General features: G+C 36.3%; 1 protein-coding gene and 1 pseudogene across 1 annotated transcript in view; both read left to right on the top strand.

The window, feature by feature from the left end:
• SLC35F1 (solute carrier family 35 member F1) overlaps positions 1 to 22,113 on the top strand; it is a 369,290-nt gene that overhangs the window by 112,684 nt on the left and 234,493 nt on the right. The window lies entirely within an intron of this gene.
• On the top strand, positions 7,611 to 17,838 carry LOC142870938 (protein tyrosine phosphatase type IVA 1-like; annotated as a pseudogene).

The raw sequence follows: 22,113 nt of genomic DNA, 5'->3' as shown, positions 1-22,113 counted from the left end.
ACAGGTGGAAGCATCAGCCTCTGGGAAAACTGGTCATTTTAGAACCTTGAATTAGGAGTCATAAATTTTGGGTTCTATCTTGGGTTGAACTTGTATTTAACTGGGCAAGTCTTTGCTCCTGTTTACACTCAGTGGCTTTCTTTGTAAACTTAAAGAGAGTAGATCTGGCTATTGGATCATAAACTTGGAAGGAACAAAGTCAATTTTTTAAAAATCTGAAAAGGTCAAATAAAAGATGTTTGTGGGTCCTATTTGGCCTCCTGATCACCTGAGTCAGGTATGCTGCTAAGTGCTTTATGGGTATTATATTATTTTGTTCTCCAAGGAACAAAGAAGGATATGAGTGTTGTTATCACCCACATTTTCTATATGAGGAAACAGGGACAGTGGCTTGTCCAGGGCCGAATTAGTTGGTATTAATTAGGAGACCTAAGATTGAATCTCGGTGCCTGGCTCCTGGGCTGCTGCAGCTCATCACCCGGAGTTTCCCTGGTTGCTACCAAACCTAGAGTGCATGGGGAGGGTCAGGCCCCAATCCTACCAGCAGCTTACCTTGTCCCATCTAAAATTACACTAAGGTTTTAGATTATCCAAATCTCAGGTTCTGTAATGAACTGGTTTCCAAAGTAAAAGTTTGGACACCGAAAAACACTTTTATTTTGATAACATTTTTAGTTTCAGGGGATTTCATTCATGTGAGAGCAACTGGGATCTAGGGAAACAGTCATTTGCTGAGCTAAGTGTGATGACTTGGAAGTGTTTTCTTAAGGAAGCTTTGCATAAACCCTGCAAGAGACATAGTCTCAAAGATTCCAATAATTATCACACACATTTTTTTTTTTTCAGCTGAACATAGTAAGACAAGAAACTTTGGCGGAAAAATGTTCTATTTTAGTTACTAAAACTTTCTGCTGCTTTGCTGCCCCATCAATTCAGACAGATTGGTAGTTCTATTATAGACATGCCAAGGTGGGATATGGCAATTTTTATTCTATTGTTCTTATCCTTATAAATTTTAAGTATAAAGAATTTATAATGTTCTCTCCAAATTCAAAAGGGAATTACATTTGTAGACATAAAATCTAGTGCATTCATCTCACAAATTTGCCCTCCGTGTGGGATTTGAGCCTTTGAGGGATGGCTGCAATTACTAAGTGTTTCCAGGGTATTAGGTTTTATTTGAAGCATTTGAGCAATTTTAGTAGGTATGAACTTTTGTAGTTGGCTTTAGCTATCTTAGATAAAAAATAACCTTGGTTGAGCAAAGTTCATAAAGCATTTCTTCAAAGACTGTACCGTGCCTCTTGGAAATCAAATGTTGCTTTTTTTCCTGGACTTTGTTAGGAAATACACATGGTGATATCTACTATAACATCCATTTTTGCAATAAGGGGAGTTTACTTACTTTAGTGCTCTTATCTTTGAGCAATTCTAATAATCAAAATTTATAACCTACACTGGAAATAATAGCAATAAACAAGATGGTAACTGTCCTCAAGGAAGTCACCCCTCAGTGGGGTTGGAGAAAGACAAAAAAATTTTAAAAATAAAACAAAAACAAAAAACTGAGATTTGTATCACAGTGCAATCAGGGCAGTGATGGAAGTCCAGAGACAAGGAAAGCCTAAAAGAGGATTGGCTGAGTTTGACTGGGAGATAGAGACCAGGACCATAAAAGAATTCTTGAAGTGATAGGTAAGGAAGAACAGAAATTATCCAGGTAAAGCAAAAACAAAAAAACAAAAAGGAGGAAGAGTATTTTAGGCAGAGAGAAGAGTGCCCTTAAAGCCTGCAGAAGAGTGAGCACAAGGTTTGAGGAACTGGAAGAAATTGCCTGTTATATCCTAGGTGGCAGAGGGGATGGGGATGAGCAGATGCTGAAAAGAAGGAGGGGCCAGATCAGGCCAGGTTATGTTATGGGTCATGTTTGAGGAACTTGGCCTTCATCTGAAGAAGAGTGGGTAGCCATTGACATAAGGGCCCTGTAGGCAGAGTGTGATTTTATCTTTCCTCAGCTGTTGACCTGGACTTGGAGAGACTTGGGGAGAGAACACAAAGAGTGGGGGGCTCCTCATAGCTGTAGGGTAGAGACTGGGTGCTCCCCCCCAGCATATGACAAACTTTAAAGATGAGTACATTGACACCTGGAAATTTATTCCCCTTATCAAATAAAGTTATATAATAATTGTACATATTTCATCAAAGGACTTATATTAAGAACTTGTGGATTCTATATTAAAAATTTACTTCAAAGTTAGTTTCCTAATTATCTGGATTGTCGACTTCTTACCATTTATAAAGCCTTGCCTTTAAGAACTGTACCTATTTAATTATCTCTTAGAAACATGTTATTTAATTTTCTACAAAAGAAGCTTGAAGTATATTTCCTTTTGTTCCTTTATTCAATATGCATCGATTCTTACCAAGTACCCATTGTGGAGCCAGCACTCTTGACAGCTTTGCACTTCCCTGTTGCTCAGTACCTCGCGGAATAATTGAGTAATTTTCTAATTACATATTGTACTGAGTGTGACGCGTGTGTGTTACTTTTTATAAAAGATAAATAGAAGAATTTTCCAAATGTTGTAATTAGAAGGAAAAAAAATTAATAGCAATTACAAATTTGTCATTCACCCACCATATATCCATCACTGTGCAAGTCTTGGGGTGATAATGGGGTTACGAAAATGTAAAATATATAATGCTTACTCCCTAGCAATTCACAATATTGGAAGGAACCAGATCATGTGTGAAAATAATGGAGAAATAATCTAAGACATTATTAAAAGCTCAGAGTTATGGTTGAAATTAAAAATTATAAGATGGATACAAAGAAAGAGGATCTCAGTAAAAGCCAGAATACTCTAGCAAGTTTTCTTGCAGGAGGTATGCTGGAGCCCAGCTTACAAGCTGACTTCAGATGTTAATAGCTTGTCTTGCTGGGAAAAGTTTTGTGTGAAAATAATCTTGATGTTTAACACAGTGCCAAGGAGAACCAGAATGGTGATCAGGAACTGCACAGCCTCAGTACCTTCCCTGACAGGACCAAGCCCTAAAGTCACACTGCTTTGCATGGCAAATGTTTCAGACTGCCTTCCTAGTCTTAGCAAGACCCCATCCATCACTTCCGGCTTGCCTCTAGCCATTGTGCCAACTTCGTGACTCCAGGTGATGAATCCTTTCTCTTCTCGTCTTCCACTTCTCCCTAGGCTATTAGTGTAGCACAGAATGCCCATGCTACTCTAGATAGGGTGGCCAAAAATAACAACTTGGACTTACTTCGCCCAACTGCCTCTTTGTCTAAAACCATCTGGAAACAAACACGATCTATAAACAACCCATTACACACAAAGAAACTTTCTTCCCCAGGTGTTGTTCACACACAATCTCAAACCACTAGAAGAATAAAAACCCGCAGAATTCCATAAATGCTGATAGAAAACTGAGAAAGTGAAGCAGAATCTCTAACTCTGTACTTGTACTGTCCTTGACACTCTGCCTCATTGTCTGATGTATAAATAAATGCAGTACCTAGTTACCATTGCTCAGGGATGCACCTAGACAAAGTAAGTTATAGGTGGGAAAGTACTTGAAAAGGTGAATTTAAAAGAAGCCTTAAAAACATAAGTGGAAACCAGTATAGAATTTTAATGAGTTATTAGTTAGCATTATCAGATATTATCGCCTTCTTTATAAATCACTTTCATGCCTGACCAGTGAGAAAAGTGAAAATAAAGTTTAAGGAAAAAGTTTGTCATTATCAATTAGGTTATCAATTTCTATATATTATTTCTGCACATTTTTTTTCTAAATTAAGAGAATAGCTATTTATTTGTGAAAAAAACTGAGCACCTAGATGTTATTTTCATCATGGAACAAGAATTAGAATTTTATGAGAAAATAGTTAATCCTGGGTTAACACACAATATTAGTGAGCAGCATCTTTTCTAGAAAATGTAGAGGTTCCTTCCTTATTGTGTAAATGCAGTGAGATTCTCAGGACCTAAACATTTAAATGAGGGAGTCCTTTCCATAAACTCTCTGTTATGTTCAAAGAGTGTTTGTCTTTCTCTGAAAGCATCTTGTCTAAATCAGCAATACACAAGAAGGGTTACTATTGACTTTGATACAGAGTTCCAGATTGATCAGGCAATGTAAAATATTTGCACTAATATGAAGAGATTTTGCCAAAAATAAATGATTTGGTAAGGAAATTTATCCAAAGAAGATATTATTTAGGGACTCCTAACAAATTTAGATGTTAATAATTTTAGATTTTTGGGGGGAACTACCAATCAGGTTTTTGAAATTCCACTGTTCTCTGGCACTCCAAAGAGAGATTACATTCCTTTGCTGCTTCTTAGGTATGATAAGATTTAAAATGAGTAAAAATAAATTATTGTCTAAAAATGATGGTATAGGATGATGATTCTATAGGGAGGTAGACCAGTGCTTAGACTATCACAGAGGTGAACGGAACATAGCCCTACCTTTGAGACCATAACTCAAATATCTGGGAGGAAAAAATCTTAACTCCAAAATCCTTATTGTTGTAAAGTTGTAAAAATAATACTATGGCAATATTAATCCTTACAGTCATTAAATAAACTCTCCCCAATCCTATTATCCTAACACATTCCATTGCATTTTTATTACATTTAAAAGTATTTCTTCTTCCAATCTATGTCCTATCCATGTTTATTTCACCAATTATAACCATAGTGAGCATATTATTCAATATTCATTTTTCAGTTAATAGTGTATGCTTAATATTTCCCATGTTGTTTTTATGGTGTTCATATTTGTAATTTTTAATGGTTGTATGATATCTTATTGAAGAGAAACATGAGCATTTACTTACACATTCCCCTGTTTAGTGTTTTTACTTTTTGTATTATAGATTTTTTTTACTCAGATCTAAGCAGCTGACAAAATATTATAGATGTTTATGTAATAAACATCTTCATGCATGTATTATTTTTATGCTTCAGAGTTTTTTAGGATAAATTTTAAAATTACTGAGTCAAAGAACAAGACCCCTTTTATGATTCTGAATACATAATGCCATATTATGTTCCAAAAGAGTAAAATCTAATTTTTACATTATTATTAGCAATATATTTCTGTTATGACACATTGATAGCACTGAAAATTTTCATTATTTTTTCTAATTTTCTAAATTTCTAATTTTTTTCCAAATGGCACTTTATTGTTGTTTGAACATACATTTCTTTGATAATTAGGCTGAAGATGGGTTTGTTGAACGTTAGTCCTCCCTTTATGATAATTGTAATGAATCTTTTGGTGTCTTGATTTCCATTCACTTATTTTTCTTTTGGAGTCTTGATTTTTCTTTTTTGTGGTTGTCATAACTTTTTGCAGTTGGTTAGCAATAAGCAAGACTTTTTGGGCAGAAGAATTGCCTTCTAGACAATGAGGCATTCAGAGAGAAGGAGCCCTGGGAACAGAATTTATCTGGCTGGGGTGAGAAGGCATAGTAATAAAATTTTCTCCTATAAGTGTCTGTCCATTGTGTGAGTGGAAATAAAAAGGATACTGTTTTAGTCATATATGATACTGCAATTTCAGAATCCTTACGGAGTGTTTTTTGGCTGAGTGATTGAAATGTTTACTTTGGGATAATATGTAAAGGTTATTTGCCATCTGGGAATATAATTCCCTGCTCTTGGCACAATTACAAATTGGGATTAGAGCGAAGAGATCATTTTTCAGAGGGCTGCATTCTCTATATGCTATTTTTGCACCAAAGGTGATGTGGGTTTGCGGGAGTTATTTCCTCATGTTCCTCTGGTATTTCACATTACCTGTCACCTCATTCCTCTCCGAAATGAACTCACTCTCTTCCGTCAGAACTGATGGGTAGTGAATTTGACATGCTGGCAAGCTCTGTTTTCCCAACTGTGTGAGAGAGGCCCACTGCTGGGTTTATTGTGTGAGTCCATCTCCCATTCTTTTCAATCAGTTGATGAATATGCTTGAGTATTGAAACAGCGTTTGGATATTAATATCGTCTAGTTTCAAATAGTAGATGTTACTTTACCAGTGTTTGGAGAGTTATTTGTCATTAGATTCTACTTTAATTTTTGAATGGGTAAAAGCATTCTTGAGGATGTTGTGTTTGAACAATAAATCATGAATCATCTTAATATAGTTCAGGTTGGTTTACCAATGGCTTCATTGATTAAATAGTTATAACAAAGGCATTATTTTTGACTTTTGGCAAATTGTTTTAGTTTGTCAGACTTTTATTTAAGGAACTTGGCTTTGGTAGTATAATGAACATTTGGAAGAAAAGTCTCTGTGCTGGCCTCTCATTGTAGCCAAAGAAGAACTTTTCATGTTAGGAAGGGGCCTATTTTTAAAGTGGCAAATTATTTATAGTTTTTCAAATTAATTCAGGAATCACAACAAAAATCATAGAATTGGGCTGAAGCCCATAACTCTCTTTTCTCCTAAACCTGCCACCAAATCTCTGTCATTGGATTAATCAGATGAGAGCCTCATGGGGTTTACAAGCAGAAAAGTTGAGATAAAAACAGAAGCCAGAACTGCCCCGGGAGAGGCTCAGAATGAGTTTTAATCCAGCTGCAAGGAAAAATGAGTGGAAGAAGGTGCTGTGCTTGCATATGTAGACTCTTGCTACATTTGCTCATGAGCCTGGCTTAGTCAGTGTCCTGACTAGATCAGTGAGATCAGCCACTCCTGTTCCCTGACAGGAGGGCAAAGAGGCTTTGAGAAAAGGGACAGAGACCATGTCCTCTGACTGGAGTTAGCACTTCAGAAGGACAATTGGACAGTTGTTGGTTATCTGTGTCTTATCCATTCACCATTTAACAATTTTACTGACTTACTCTAGTTTGGGATAATCAGCCTATCAACAAGATAGTTAACTTTAAACTGGAAATAGTCAATGGCTTCTTTGAATCATTTATGAAACTTTCCTAAAGTGTTTATGTTGCCTCAGCTGCCATATAATCAGAAGTCATCATTTGTTTTCTTAAATCTTTTATCTCTAATGTATACTATCTTTAGGTTTATTTTACTGTCAAAATGCCCTTTGCTTAAGATATAGTTTAAATGTGTAATTTTAGTCTTGTGCCTCGGGAGCAGCTGTGTGATCAGGCCACAGTCTTCAATGAGCAAACATAGTCCTCAGTTCTGTGATGTTCTTGGTCACGCATTTACGGAGTTTCTGAAGGGCAGAGGGGATTACTGCCAGGCACAGCACAACCTCTGTGCAGACAAGTGAACTGTAGAAATCCATTTCTACTCTACCAAGAAGCCCCCATGAGAGTGGTTAACCTGGACACCAGAGTGTTCAATTGAAATCTGCAGAGTGTTTTACAAGAGGTCTCACCTGGATGGGGTAAGGGAAGTGCACTGCCTTTCTGTTGCTTTGGTAGTATTGGATTGAAGAATTGCTGCTGTGTGTTGGGAGGTTCATTTACCATTATTTCCAACTTCATATTGAGAGCACTGAAAATTTCAAGTGGAGTATACCAAAATAGACTTTAGTTTCTTTGCATGATTTCTGTACTCGATTTTTAAAATTCTTTCATAACTCTATTGAGTGTTTTTTTAAACTAAATTAACGTGGCTCATATGAACCACCTAGCTCCTATAGAAGTCACATACAAGAACATGGGATTTCTTATTACACATGATCCAACCAAGGCAACCTTAAAAAGATATATAGAGGAACTTAAGAAGTATGGAGTTACCATAATAGTAAGAGTGTGTGAAACAATTTATGACACTACTCTTGTGAAGAGAGAATGCTCCAAGTTTCCTGATTGGTCTTTTGATGATGGTGCACTACCAACAACCAGATTGCTGATGACTGGTTAAGTCTAATAAAAATCAAGTTTGGGCCGGGCGCTGTGGCTCACGCCTGTAATCCTAGCTCTTGGGAGGCCGAGGCGGGCGGATTGCTCAACGTCAGGAGTTCGAAACCAGCCTGAGCAAGAGTGAGACCCCGTCTCTACTATAAATAGAAAGAAATTAATTGGCCAACTGATATATATATATAAAAAAAAAAAAAATTAGCCGGGCATGGTGGCGCATGCCTGTAGTCCCAGCTACCCGGGAGGCTGAGGCAGAAGGATCACTCGAGCCCAGGAGTTTGAGGTTGCTGTGAGCTAGGCTGACGCCACGGCACTCACTCTAGCCTGGACAACAAAGCGAGACTCTGTCTCAAAAAAAAAAAAAAAAAAAAAAAAAAAAAAAAAAAAATCAAGTTTGGTGAAGAACCTGGTTATTGTGTTGCTGTTCATTGTGTTGCAGGCCTTGGGAGAGCTCTAGTGCTTGTTGCTCTCACATTAATTGAAGGTGGAATAAAATATGAAGATGCAGTTCAACTCATAAGACAAAAGTGGTGTGGAGCTTTTAACAGCAAACACTTTTGTGTTTGAAGTATTGTCCTGAGGTGCAGTTGCATTTCAAAGACTCCAGTGGTCATAGAAACAACTGTTGCATTCAATAAAACTGGGGTGCCTGATGCTATTACCTTGGACGTAAAACTTGAGACAGGAGCTAATTTGTCATACATATTAGCCACCGTGTTAGTTTGGTGAATAATTCTAATGAAGCTTCCAAAGGAGTATTATAAAGCAGTCTTACCAGGCTGCAAGCTTGACAGAATTGCAACCTCTATGTTTGGCTTAAAATTGACATTTTTGGATACTTAGCAAAAGATTCTTGCTGTTCAGCATTTAAAATGTGCTTATCATTTGCACCAATTGACCTTTCCTGAAATGGTGTGATTTCAAAATATTGAGGAGGTATAAATGTTTTAGGTTACATGGATCACTTTTGTAATGCTTGAGTCCTGGCTAAAGATGTGCCTGTGCTATTGAGTTATATGTCTTGTTTAAATCTATTCCCATTCCAGACTCTTATCAATATGTAAGAAATTTAGCAAGATTAAGTACCAAAATACTCAGCACAATACTTGTATAGTTTTAGTATCATACAGAACTAAAATCCCAGGAACTAAGAACATGCTGGACCTTAATGTGGTTTATTTCAGACATTGAAAATAGGACCTATACAGTTATTTGCCTGCTCACTTTATGTTTACATCTCCTGGATTTATACCAGTGTACATCATGTTTGCTTAATCATTTTTTTTTTTTTGGATTTTTACCAAGTCTTACAGTGATTCTTTAATGTCTGTCTATAAATCTCTTTGTGCTATTACAAAAACCTCCATTTTGAAAATCTACATTGTACAGAAGTACGTGTCTTTAATGTCTTCAGACAAAAAAGCCTCACACTTTCTAATGTTTGCATCCTGAGGTGCAACTTAACAGGGAGGGCCTGAAAAAAGAATGGGAGGGGGATATTAAATATTTTTAACAAAATGTTGCCTTTGTCTTGTGCAGAATGTGTAAATATGCTCTTTAATTTAGTCAAGTTTTTAAAAGGTAGAGACGTTGTGTTAACTGTAGCTAAAACAATCCTTAATCTTAAAATTTCTTAAGTTATTGTAATTTTCCCCATACTTAGCAAAGTTTTTTACCAAATTATTTTTGTTTAAAGTGTGATTTTTTTCCTTTTCTTCCCAACCTCTCTTGCAAAAATAAAACTGGGTTTGTGCTAATGAACTGAGCAGATATCTAATATTTTATGTGCCTTTTGAGCTGTGGAACTTAATATTTGGATACTTGATAATTTGTTTTATTATGTAATTAATAAAATGGTGATGTGTATTAATGTTAGTTCAACCATATATTTAATATTTATACCATCTGGGAATGTGTTTTTATAATTCTGTGGGAGAAATAATTTGTCAGTGTTCACCAACTTGTAAAAACTTAGTGCAAGAGCTTAAACATATAAATAAATGATGAAATGCAAAAAAAGTATAATTTTAAATTTATATCATTCTTAAAAATAATTTTGTTAATTTTATATCTTTTTAACAATATCTTTCTACTTTCATTAACAATTAATATGGTTTTGTCTAGGAAATAAATCCTGACTCAATATGAGCAAGTTGATATGCATCTCTAAAGAAATGCTAGTCTCAAAACATTTGTTTAATATTTTAGATTAACATAAAAGAAGACATTTTGATATTTTAGTTCAGTTCAACACAAGTTCCCAGAGGAAGGCAGTCTGCTTCTATATTCTGGATGGCGCTTTGAAACTATAAATATTCAGCCAACACTAAATCAATCTATAAAGGCTTGATAGAGGCCAAATAGTTTTTCAGCTCAAATCTGGTTGCACTTTCAGCCAGACAAAATAACCACAGCCAACTCTATCATAATAAATGATGAAGTTGATACCTTGTATTCTAGTTCGGTGAACCTGAGAATAGTGCGTGTATTCAAGTGTGGAAGAGAAAAATGGGTTGTCTTTATACAAAGATTTTTTATGGGAATTTCCTTGAGCTTAATAATCACTATCTGGGTAATTAATACCCTGGGGTAGTAGGGCATTGAATGTCTTTACTACCTGCTTTGCATGTGGGAGAACGAAGGAAAGAAAAAGATTAAGAATGATTTGTACTTGTTTTGATTTGTCCTTGTTTGGCAGTGCTGACAAGTAGGAAAACTTCTTTCTTTTTACCTTGTTGGTAATAGCTGCTTAAAAAGAACAAGCAAACAAGGATAGTAAGAAATTTAAGGTGAACAGTGCGCGGCTCCTAATTTAGTTTTCCACCTATAGATTTGGTGATAATGAGATAATTGCATTTGGGAGTGATTACCTCTGCCCCGTGTAAATTCAAACTCCAGTGTCTATGAGAAGGCTATCTTTAAGGTTGCCATATCTCATGAGCCATTTAACAGGAGCAAATGAAATTAAGCACTGAATTAGTTTGATTAGGGTTTACTGTACTGTTTTACCAATGTCACACTAGAGATATTTACAACTTGCCATTCAAATGCTTTGATATGGGCTTTAATAGTGAAATTAATGAGAGTGCTGCATGGGCGTGAGATCCTATTTGGACAGACACACACTTGCGCCAGTCCCAGAGGATCCTTCTGATGCGTGCAGGGATGGCCCCAAGCAGGAGGAAGGAATGCTGTGGAACTCTCAGGATAATGCCTAAGACTATGAACTTCTTGCAGTTGAGCTGTATGGTGAACTCTGAAGAATTAGTGTAAATTAACCATCTAAGAGAGTGTAATAAAAAGAAAAAAAATCCTTGTCCTAATTTGATTATGAGATTAATGTGGTCAAAAGCTATTGTCTTAGTCTTTGGCTTTCATATTTTGTTTAATGAGGTTTTGAAATGCAATGAGAGGTTGCTATGGTGGAAGTAAAATACTGGAAAAAGTCCTATTTATCAAAAGGTTCTGGGAAAAGTCAAGAGTGGAAGAGGACTGGTTGTTGGGTCTCCAGTATGTTGTGTTGGTAGGAAAAGTTTATGATTCTTCCTGGGAAAATCTTTGAGAAATGAGGACAACTGGTTACTAGGGAAGGACAAGACATTTGAGGTGTGGGTTTCTTTTGTTTTAAAGTAGAGAGGCTTGTGTAAGACAATCTCTTTTGCCAAATGTGTGGAAGTTTTCAAAAAGCAGGCAAGCATGTTTGGGGAGGCTGAGAGAAGACATTGTTCATAAGCAGGAGACATTCCTTCCTTTGAGGGGATAGGAAAGCATCTTCATACTTTTCTGTCATTTCTTGGTAGGGGTGGCACAGGGAAAATGGTCCCTTGGGGTGTAGGAAGAAAATAACACAACTTTGATTATTCTATATAATTTATCTTTTTCCTGTATTTTTAATGTATATATTGGTACAGATTTACACAGAATGTATGAATAGATACACAGATTGTGCTGGGGGGGGTGCGTGTTCAACTTTTTTTTACTAATGTGGTAAAACAAATCTAAAAAATGTGGAGGTCCAAGATCAGGTCCTCTTTCCTCCAGTAACTCAGCCCAGCCTCTCTAAAGATACTCCATAAATCAGAGACCAAAGGAACTGGTTTGTGTTCCTTATCTTGGATCTGTGCATCTTGTAAATTATTGTCTTCACTTGGGAACTCATCTTATCCCTATCTTATTTCAAGATATTTGTTTTTCAGAGACCCTATTTCCTCATTTCTTGTAAAAATCTCATTGCTCTACATGCATTCCTGTACACTACCTTGAGATTTTCATGGAACAAGGTGGGGAATATAAATAATGTTGAAAGTGCTTAGAGAATACATTATTCATCAAGCTATTAGGACTTTCCAAACTTCACAGTTTTGGTAAGTGGATATTTCTGTTGTGGGATCTCTAAGTAGCTTGAAATACTCAACTTATTAAAAGTGCTATTTGTCTTGATAATCATGTTTTCCTTTTTAATAAATCTTTACTTTGCTGTCTTTCTATTGGCCTCTAATATTACAATATGTTGGAATTATGCGAATGGTTCTTGAAATAGAATACAATTCTTTTTCTATAATAAGATCAGCTTTAATTTAGTTTCAGTGCAATGAAAATACAATGAAAGTCTCAACTTCAGCACATAGAATCTGGAGAAATTTCCTGTCAATAGCAAGAAGCAATTTATAGCCTTTTTAAGATATAACAAAATATTTTCTTTTCTTACTGAAATTATTTGTGGGGATTTAAAAATATTCTCTGATAATAAAAGATGTCACAAAGTTAACGTCAGTAGGATGATTTTGTTGCAATTGTTATAAGAATAATTTAATTAATTATTCAGGATATGGGAAGGTATATTTCACAATATTTAATTACTGAGCCCAGTAAAAATGTATGCCACACATTTGAGTTACCTCTCATAGTCACTGCAAGAGAAGAGAGAATGCACGTTAGCTAGTACTTTTGTCAACCTGGGATTCACTTACATAAAAACTAAATATCACATCATGTTATTTATCACAGGGAGTTCACTTAGAAGAATGACTTCTGTATTATGTCAACTATAACTTGTCTGTCTCACCCAGTTTGTACCTGGGTAGCACAAAGGGGAAAATGGTGGAAAAATGCAACTTAAGGAAGGTTGATTTGGTGGCCTATCACTCTGCAAATTATTTTAGAATGCAACAGTAAAGTTTCTTGATTCTCTTCAAGGAGTTGCCATTTTTAATTTTAAACTGAGATCTTAAGGTAAAGAATCTTATTGATTAGATTCTAACATGCTATATCAGTAAGTACAAACTAGGTTATTGTGGTAACAAACAACTCCAAAATCTCAATGGCTTACAATAACCCTGTCTGTGTCTTGCTCACTCTATATATCCATTGCAAGTTGACATTATAGTTAGTCAGAAACCCAGGTATAGAGGTGCCATTGCCAGCTGTCATTTCACAATTGTTGAGGCAGAAGAAAAGGGAACAGAGAGTTAGGTGCTGGTTCTAAAAGCTTCTGGTGGATGGGACACTCACCATTTCCACGTATTGCCACACTGCCTTCAAGTAAGCAGAGAATCCCCAAATTCTACCACATACCCATAGCAAGAGACCCACCATTTGCAAACAGCCCTAATGACAGTCACAGAGGCCACTGATTGAAAGATGTACTACTGATCTAATGACATCATTTTTAGAGAGTTGGGAGAAGAAATGCTGTATTGTGTACCCATAGAGTTTATAAAATACGCTTTAGGGTTGCATATTAAAAATAAACATTGTTTATAGTATTTAAATAGCTTACATTCTGAAAGGGGAGGTAAGTATTATATATAAGAGGTCAAATAATGATATCTGGTTAGAGGGAAAAATATCTTAAAATATAAGGATCAAAGCCACATGACATACAAGGAAAAACATGTATTAGCACCAGATTTGAGCTGTACATGCTCCCTCCTTCTTAGTATCTGTATGATTTAACTTCCCTGGGTCCATAAATATGGAATAATATCTGCACCATTGGGTTATTGTGAGGACTAATAAATAGCAAATATAAAGTGTCTGCCACATAATAGGCACTTAGTCAATGACAGTAAGTATCAGAACACTTTAATCTACAAAGTATTAAGCTTTGACATAGTACACATGTACGTAAGGATTAACTGAATGAGTTTGACCACATATAATAAGTTTTTATTCCTAGCAAATACAAATCTGTGTCTACATCTGATGTCATCATCTAAAAAATGTATAGATTCAAGGATACATTTTTGTAAATGATTTAAAAATTGTTCCTCTACTGCTACGTATACCCACATTTCCGTTGTGCTTATTATTTTGTAGTGGCTGGTATTAGTTATCATCTAGATTTGCCCTAAAACATTTAGAACCTTAAGTATTAGGCTTACTTGATGAGAGGTGGTCATCAAAGTGTAAAACCAAAACATATGAAATTGGATGAATAAATCATAAAAAGACTAAATTTTTATCAAATAGGACACAATTCTATATCATATTGCTAGCTTGAGTGTTGGATACTTAGTAAAACATAGACAACAAAATAGCTAACACTCATTAACTCATTTAATCCTCACAAGAAGATGGGGCTGCTCTGCTCCACGTTCTGCAGACGTAGACACTGAGGCTCAGAGAAACTAAGTGGCCTGTCTGTGTTTGAACAGAGATTAAGAAGTAGAATCAGGACTGAAACCACACAATGTGGTCCTAAAGCCCAAGCTCAGGCACCACCCAGCCACTCATGCACTCAACCATTCATTCATTCCTTTTCTTTTTTATTTTTTCTTTCTCTAGTAAAATCTTTTTGCCTCACAGTTCCAAATATACTGAGAATCCTCTTGATAAACTTATTGACAAGTTCTGGCCAAGTGACACACACAGCATGGACAGTCATTACTAGTCTCAGCTGCTCTCCTGTAGTAAGGAGAACATAAAAAAGAGCAGAGTGGACTATCCATTCCCCAGAGAGCCTGGCAGCCACCACCATAGACTTGAAATTGCTTTTTACATGCATCAATTGAAATGGCCTCCATATAGCAATTAGATTTAATGAAGGGAAGCTGCTGATAACTAAAACAGACTGCCAGACCTTCTGTTAGTTATTTTTAGAGGAAGTAGATTGTACAACCTATTTGGCCCCAATTCCTGTCCCTTTAAAATTGCTTTTTCTTGATGGATTTTGCTTCTTTCTCTGAATTAGAAAACAAGAATGAACTCCTAAAGATTTATTTGATAGCTTCAAACAAATGCTATTATTAAAAAACTATTTAATAGACACATGATTCTCAGAAGACCTATTACGTAGATATAGACACAGACACAGACATATTTTACATATATATATATACACACACACATATACAGGTATGTGTATATTACATCTATGTGCATATATGTTTGGTATCTTCTTCTTTGTTGTTGTTTAACTATATGTATGACTTGGGACTTCTTTCTGCCAGAGACATAGGTTGCTTAGAATTTCAGACCTAGTTTTCTATGAATAATAAATAATAAAGCCAAAATTTTAACTTGTATTCTGAACTTTGTAATAGCCCTGAGGAATTTATCATGTTGTATAGTATATCATATGCATATTGATTATCTGTGGTCATGCCTTTTCTGTCTTTCTGTTAGGAGCTGGTATCTTGCGTATATTTTCATCTTCCTCAGTGTATTGTACTTATTAGCTACTCCATATAGATGTGATGAATTGAACTACCCTAAGCACAGGAAACGAATGTAACTTTACACCCCCAATTCATATGTTAGGGAACAGTTGCACAGCTAATGTAATTTGTATGGAGATGATGAGGAAGTTCACCATGGATACCTGAATTTATTGGATTTACTATGGAGAAGAATCCAAAGTATTCCATGGTCTTCCACTAGAGGTTGATAATGGAGTACCAAGATATAAGAGTAAAAACTTGTTTATCTACCTTCTAGATTACTGCTGTGTATCCATTAATGTGATCACATGAAACCTCCCAGAAGGAATAGGAAAAAAGTCTTGCTTTTGAATATTTTAGTACAGGATAGTGAACTGGAACAGGAACTCATATTTCAATAATCTGTAACCTGCTTTCTGCAAAAGCTAAGAGATACTCAAAAGATAGGGCCAAATTAATTTTTAACATGATTTTATAGACTTTCTTGCTCCACTGAATTTTGGTAATTGATAGATTTATACTGTGCTACATTGTGTTGCTTAAGTCAGACAGTTTTCACAACAAAAAAGTCATTCTAAATATGAAGTTGAAAACTGCAAAAATTTGAGGAGATAGATATTCCAATTACCCTCACTTGATCATTATACATTATATGCATGTACCAAAATAGCACATGTACTCCCAAAATATGTACAACTATGACTTATCAGTAAAAAAGTTTGCATAAAAAAGAAAACTGCCAAAATAAAACTATTGCTATTGAACAAAGACAAGATTAAACTAGTACCTTATTGAAAGATTTACATAAAATTGGCAGAAATTTTTTTCAGCCAATTAAATTTAATGGAATTTTATTGTTACAATGCAGATTCATCTCATAAGAATTAGATAATGGTCTGTCACCATAGAATGTCTTAGATTTATAAAATTATGCTCTTGATTTGAACTATTTATTTTTGCATAATTTTGAAAGTAGATAAATTATCACTCATGTAATTGATGGGTTTTCCCCCTTGCATATAATTTTATAATTATGTTCAAAGATTTTCTTTGCAACCTAAAATAAAACATTTAAACTTCCTTGTGCTTATTTTTCATTATATCTTATAGAATAGTGGTAACCAAAGAGTGATCCTCAGGACATCTGAATTAGATTCAGCTGAGATGCTTGTTAAAAATGAAGATCTACTGAATCTGAAATTTGGGGACTGAAGTTCCAGAATGTGCACTTTTAACAAGCACCCCTTGTGATTTTTATACAGAGTGTCACAGACATTGGAAATAATATATTTTATTTAACTTTAGGAAAATACTTTTTATAGAATTGGAATTTGGCTTTCTTTGAATATTTAAATCATTTAGCTACTATGCAGCTCAGTTGAAATATCATTAGATTCATACAATCGTAAAAAAGCAAATCTCTTCATAAATTCTTTGCCTAGGCCAATGTCTAGAAGGGTATTTTCAACATTTTCCCCTAGAATTCTAATAGTTTCACACCTAAGGTTCAAGTCTGTTACCCAGCATGAGTTGAATTTTGTGAGAGGTGAAAGGTGTGGGTCTTGTTTCAGTTTTCTACATGTGGCTATCCAGTTTTCCCAGCACCATTTATTGAATAAGGATTCTTTTCCCCAGTGTATGTTTTTGTCTGCTTTGTCGAAGATTAGTTGGCTATATGAGGATGGTTTTGTATCTGGGTTCTCTGTTCTGTTTCATTGGTCAATGTCCCTGTTCTTGTGCCAATAAAAAGCTGTTTTAATGACTATAGCCTTGTAGTATAGTTTGAAGTCTGGTAAATTGATACCTCCTATTTTTTTTTTATTGCCTAGGATTGATTTTGCTATATGGGGTATTCTCTGTTTCCATACGAAGCATAAGATTGTTTTTTCTATATCTGTGAAAAATGATGATGGTATTTTGATAGGGATTGCATTGACTCTGTAGGTTACTTTGGGTAGTATAGAGACCTGATCAAATTAAAAAGCTTCTGCACAGTCAAAGAAACTCAAGAGAGCAGACAACCCACAGAATGGGAGAAAATTTTTGCAAGCTACATATCTGATAAAGGGCTGATAACTAGAATCTATTTAGAACTCAGGAAAATCAGCAAGAAAAAATAAAACAACCCTATCAAAAAATGGGCAAGGAACATGAACAGAAACTTTTCAAAAGAAGACAGAAGAATGGCCAACAAACATATGAAAAAATGTCCAACATCTCTAATCATCAGGGAAATGCAAATCAAAACCACAATGAGATATCACTTAACTCCAGTGAGACTGGCCTTTATCAAAAAGTCCCCAAACAACAAATGCTGGCGTGGATGCGGAGAGAGAGGAACACTCCTACACTGCTGGTGGGACTGCAAACTAGTTCAACCTCCGTGGAAAGCAATATGGAGATACCTCAAAGCAATACGAGTAGATCTACCATGTGATCCAGAAATTCCACTAGTGGGCATCTACCCAAAAGATCAAAAGTCACTTTATGAAAAAGACACCTGCACTTGAATATTTATAGCAGCACAATTCACAATTGAAAAGCAGTGGAAACAACCCAAGTGCCCATCAATTCATGAGTGGACTAATAAAATGTGGTATATGTATACCATGGAGTATACTCAGCTTTAAGAAACAACAGTGATATAGCACCTCTTATATATTCCTGGATAGAGCTGGAACCCATTCTACTAAGTGAAGTATCTCAAGAATGGAAAAACCAGCACCACATGTACTCACCAGCAAATTGGTATTATTGGATCAACACCTAAGTGGACATATAGGAGTAACATTTATCGGGTGTTGGGAGGGGGTAGGAGGGGATGGGTATATACAACCACAATGAGTAAGATGTGCAACGTTTGGGGGATGGACATGCTTGAAGCTCTTACTCGAGGCGGGGGAAGGGCAATATATGTAACCTTAACACTTGTACCCCCATAATATCCTAAAATAAAAAAAAAGAGCAAATCTCTATTATTTAATGTCAAAAAACATCTAATGAAAAAGATAAAATTTCCTCTTTCATCACTTTTTAAAAAGCAAATGTCAGGGAATCTCAGGTAGCCTCTAGAACCTGAGGGCAAGCTCCAGGCTATAGTTAATAAGAAGCCTGGGTCCTCAATCATATGCCCTAAGAAAGGAATTCTGGCAACAAACTGAATCTGCTTGGGTGTAGATTCTTCCCTAGTTGAGCCTCCAGATAAGAATGCAGCCCAGCCAACAGCTTAAATGCAGCCTTGAGAGACCCTGAGTAAAGAACCCAGCTAAGCCATGCCTGGGCACTTGACCAAGGGAACTGTGAGATAATAAATATATGTTGTTTTAAGCCACTATATTGGTGATAATTTATTTTACAGCAAGAGAAAGATTAATACAAAGGCCAAGAAATAGAGTTCAGGTCAACAGTGAAAGCTGACCTAAGGCAGTCATTCCTAAAACTTGGTAGCATAAAACCCAATTATTTACTTAAAATGTAGACTCCTAGACTACCTCCCTCCACCCTGCTACACACCTCACCTCACTGAAAGTCAGAGTTAGGCAAGTTTAGTTGGATCCCAGGAATTTCGGCGAGCACCATAGGTGACTCTGGTGCACTGTTTGAAACTGCTTGTTGAGAAAGGCTGAACTAGAGCTGTAGCCAGTGACACAGTGGAGAAGTAATGAAGCTCAAAGATATTTTAAAAATAGAATTGAAATGGTTTGTGCACAATGGTGAAAGATAAGAGTGAAAAAGAATCATGGATCATTGGGCAATGGAATGACTGATAAGGTCAGATAAGGTCATAAAATGAGAAGAAATGCAAGAGAAAGAGCATGTTTGTTGAGGTAAAGTTGAAGGGAGGGGAGGATATGTTGAATTTGAGGCCCCTATAGGAATATAAGTAGAGATGTAGAAGACAATTTGAAATTCAGGTCTAGAGCATAGGAGTGGCTGGAGCTAGAGATGCAGATTAAGAGTCATTAGGGTTCAGTTGAAACATGAATTGAGATTGCCCAGGGAGAGAGAATCAGAGGGAAAAGAAACAAGGGTGCAGAATACAACACAAGAAAGTCCCACACACAAGGGGTGGATAAAGAAGAACCACAAAAAAGAAGTGAAGGTGTGCTTAGTGTGATGCAAGGAGACAGGTAGGAACAACGCCATGGAAGCTGGGAGGCAGAATTTCAAGGGGAGGAATGGCTGATAGTCTCAAATGATGATAGAAGTTCAGATGAAACAAAGGCTAAAGACAGGTGATTCAAACAGGCAACGAGGTGATTTCAAGAGCAGGTGCAATGAGTGATGGGGGTTTAAATCAGATTGAAGTAGGATGACAAATGGGAGGTGAGAACATAGAGGCAGGAAAGCATGGTACAAACTTTAGCAAGCATCAGAATCTCAGGGGAGAGCTTGTTAAAACAGATTGCTGTGCCGTAATCCTAGAGTTTCTGATTCAGTAGATCTGGGGTGTGGACAACAAATTCATAGGTGTATTAGCTTTCTATAGCTGTTGTAACAAATTATCATAAATTTAGTAGCTTGAAACAACACAAATGTATTATTCTAACACTTCTTGAGTGTTAGAAATAGGTCTGTATGGGTTAAAATCAAGGTGTTGCCAGGACTGCTTTCATTTCTGGAGCCTCAAGGGGGGAATCTGTTTCCTTGCCTTTTCCAGCTTTTTGAGGCCTCCCACATTCCTTGACTTCTGGTCCCCCCTTCTCTATCTCTAAAGCCAGCAATATAGCATTGCTTTGACTATTCTTCCATAGTCATGGCACCTGCTCTCTTCACTCAGGTGAGAAAGGTTCTCTGATTTTAAGGATTCATGTAATTAGGTTGGGCTCACCTGGATAATCCAGGATCATCTCCCTATCTCAAGGTCCTTTACCTTAATCATATTTGTGAAGTCTCTTTCGCCATGTAACTTGGCATAGTCACAGGTTCCAGGGATTAGGGAATGGACATCTTTGAAGACTGTTTTTCTGTGCATCATGCCGAGTGATGCTACTGCTGCTGGTCTAGAAATGCTAGGCATTTCTTTCCAGAAGTTTAAACAATGAAGGGGTTTTCAGAGTATAGTAATTTGAGAAAGAAAGATCAAGAGAACTTTTTCAGTTGGCAGCTTGATTTAGTTCAAGTCTGAAGTCTCAGAATCAGGGAAGCCAGTGATGTAATTCTCAATCCAAGGCAGAAGGCCCAAGGACCTGGGGGCCCCTGGCACAAGCCCCGGAGTCCAAGGACCAGAGAACCTGGAGTTCTGATTTCTGAGGACAGGAGAAGAAGGGTGTCCTGCACCAGGAGAGAGAGAATTCACCTTTCCTCTGCCTTTTTGTTCTCTCAGAGCCCTCAGCCGACTGGCTGGTGGCTGCCCACACTGAGGGTGGGTCTTCCCCTCTCAGTCCACTGACTTGCACACTAGTCTGCTCTGGAAACATGCTCACAGACACACCCAGAAATAACGCTTTGCCAGCTATGTAGGTATCCCTTAATCCAATCAAGTTGACACCTAACATTAACTATCACAGGGAATAAATTTATAGCAGCAGCTACAGTGCAGTTTCTATGAAGACATGTAAGAAGAATACAGTTCTTTCTCCTTCTTTCTCGGGGAAAGTAGAGGAGAAACCTTTGAGAAAGTAGAGGTTTCTCAGAGACCTCAGAGGAAGAGGTGTTGATGGAGGTCTCAACCAGCTATTCCCTCTCTGCCTAATCCCAGTTGGAGGAAAGCAAATGGTCCTTCATTTTTACGTTTTTCCAACGTGGCAAAGAGTCTAATCTTTGCCTCTGGAAGCTTCTGCTTGCAGTACATTTGCCACTTCTCAGCAGAAGGAAAGGTTAGAGAGATGACATTTACTCAGGGGAAACTTTTTTTCAAAATTCCCCTCAAGTTGATTAGAGAAAACCACATCCAAAGGGAAAATACACCATTGAAAATGGTGTGTAGTTACTAAGGACCTGTCCTATGTTAAGCATTCTCTGTATATTATCTTACCAAAACCTCATATCCATCTTGTGAGGCTGGCCTTGGTTGCAAACATCACTTTAAGTTTACAAAGGAGTGATATAAATAGCACTAAATAGAAAACCAATTCCATTATTTTTTCTTAGAACAAGGTCAGCAGTCAGTATTTAAGTTTAAAAGTAAATGAATTAAAATAAAAATATTCTGTTAATAATAGACATATAAAACATAGCAAAAGTCATATATGTCTTAGAATGACTGAAGTTTGATAAGTATTCAAGAAACAATTTGGCTCCTTATGTTAGAGTGAGATAATTAAGAAAATAAAAAGATCATATAAAGTGGTTTTCCTTTGACAAGGTTGTTGGTTAGGATTTCAAATACCAGCAGCACGAAGCACTTATTATTGTCATTTATCATGTTTACTTCAGATCACTTAATACTTGTGAATATTAATTAACCACATCATTTGCATAATACACAACTCTTCCTTTAATCCAACTCATTTTGTTTTTGACAATTTCTCCATCATGTCAGGGGAACATTAAATTCTCGTTTTAGAACCAATCAAATTTAAAATCTGCACATCATCTTCAAAGTACCATCTTAGGGGTAATCAAGGACATCACAGAAATTTTTA

The sequence above is a fragment of the Microcebus murinus genome, chromosome 5, assembly GCF_040939455.1.
Source record: "Microcebus murinus isolate Inina chromosome 5, M.murinus_Inina_mat1.0, whole genome shotgun sequence".
In the NCBI taxonomy this organism is placed as follows: domain Eukaryota; kingdom Metazoa; phylum Chordata; class Mammalia; order Primates; family Cheirogaleidae; genus Microcebus; species Microcebus murinus.
This window is presented reverse-complemented; position numbering and strand designations above follow the sequence as displayed.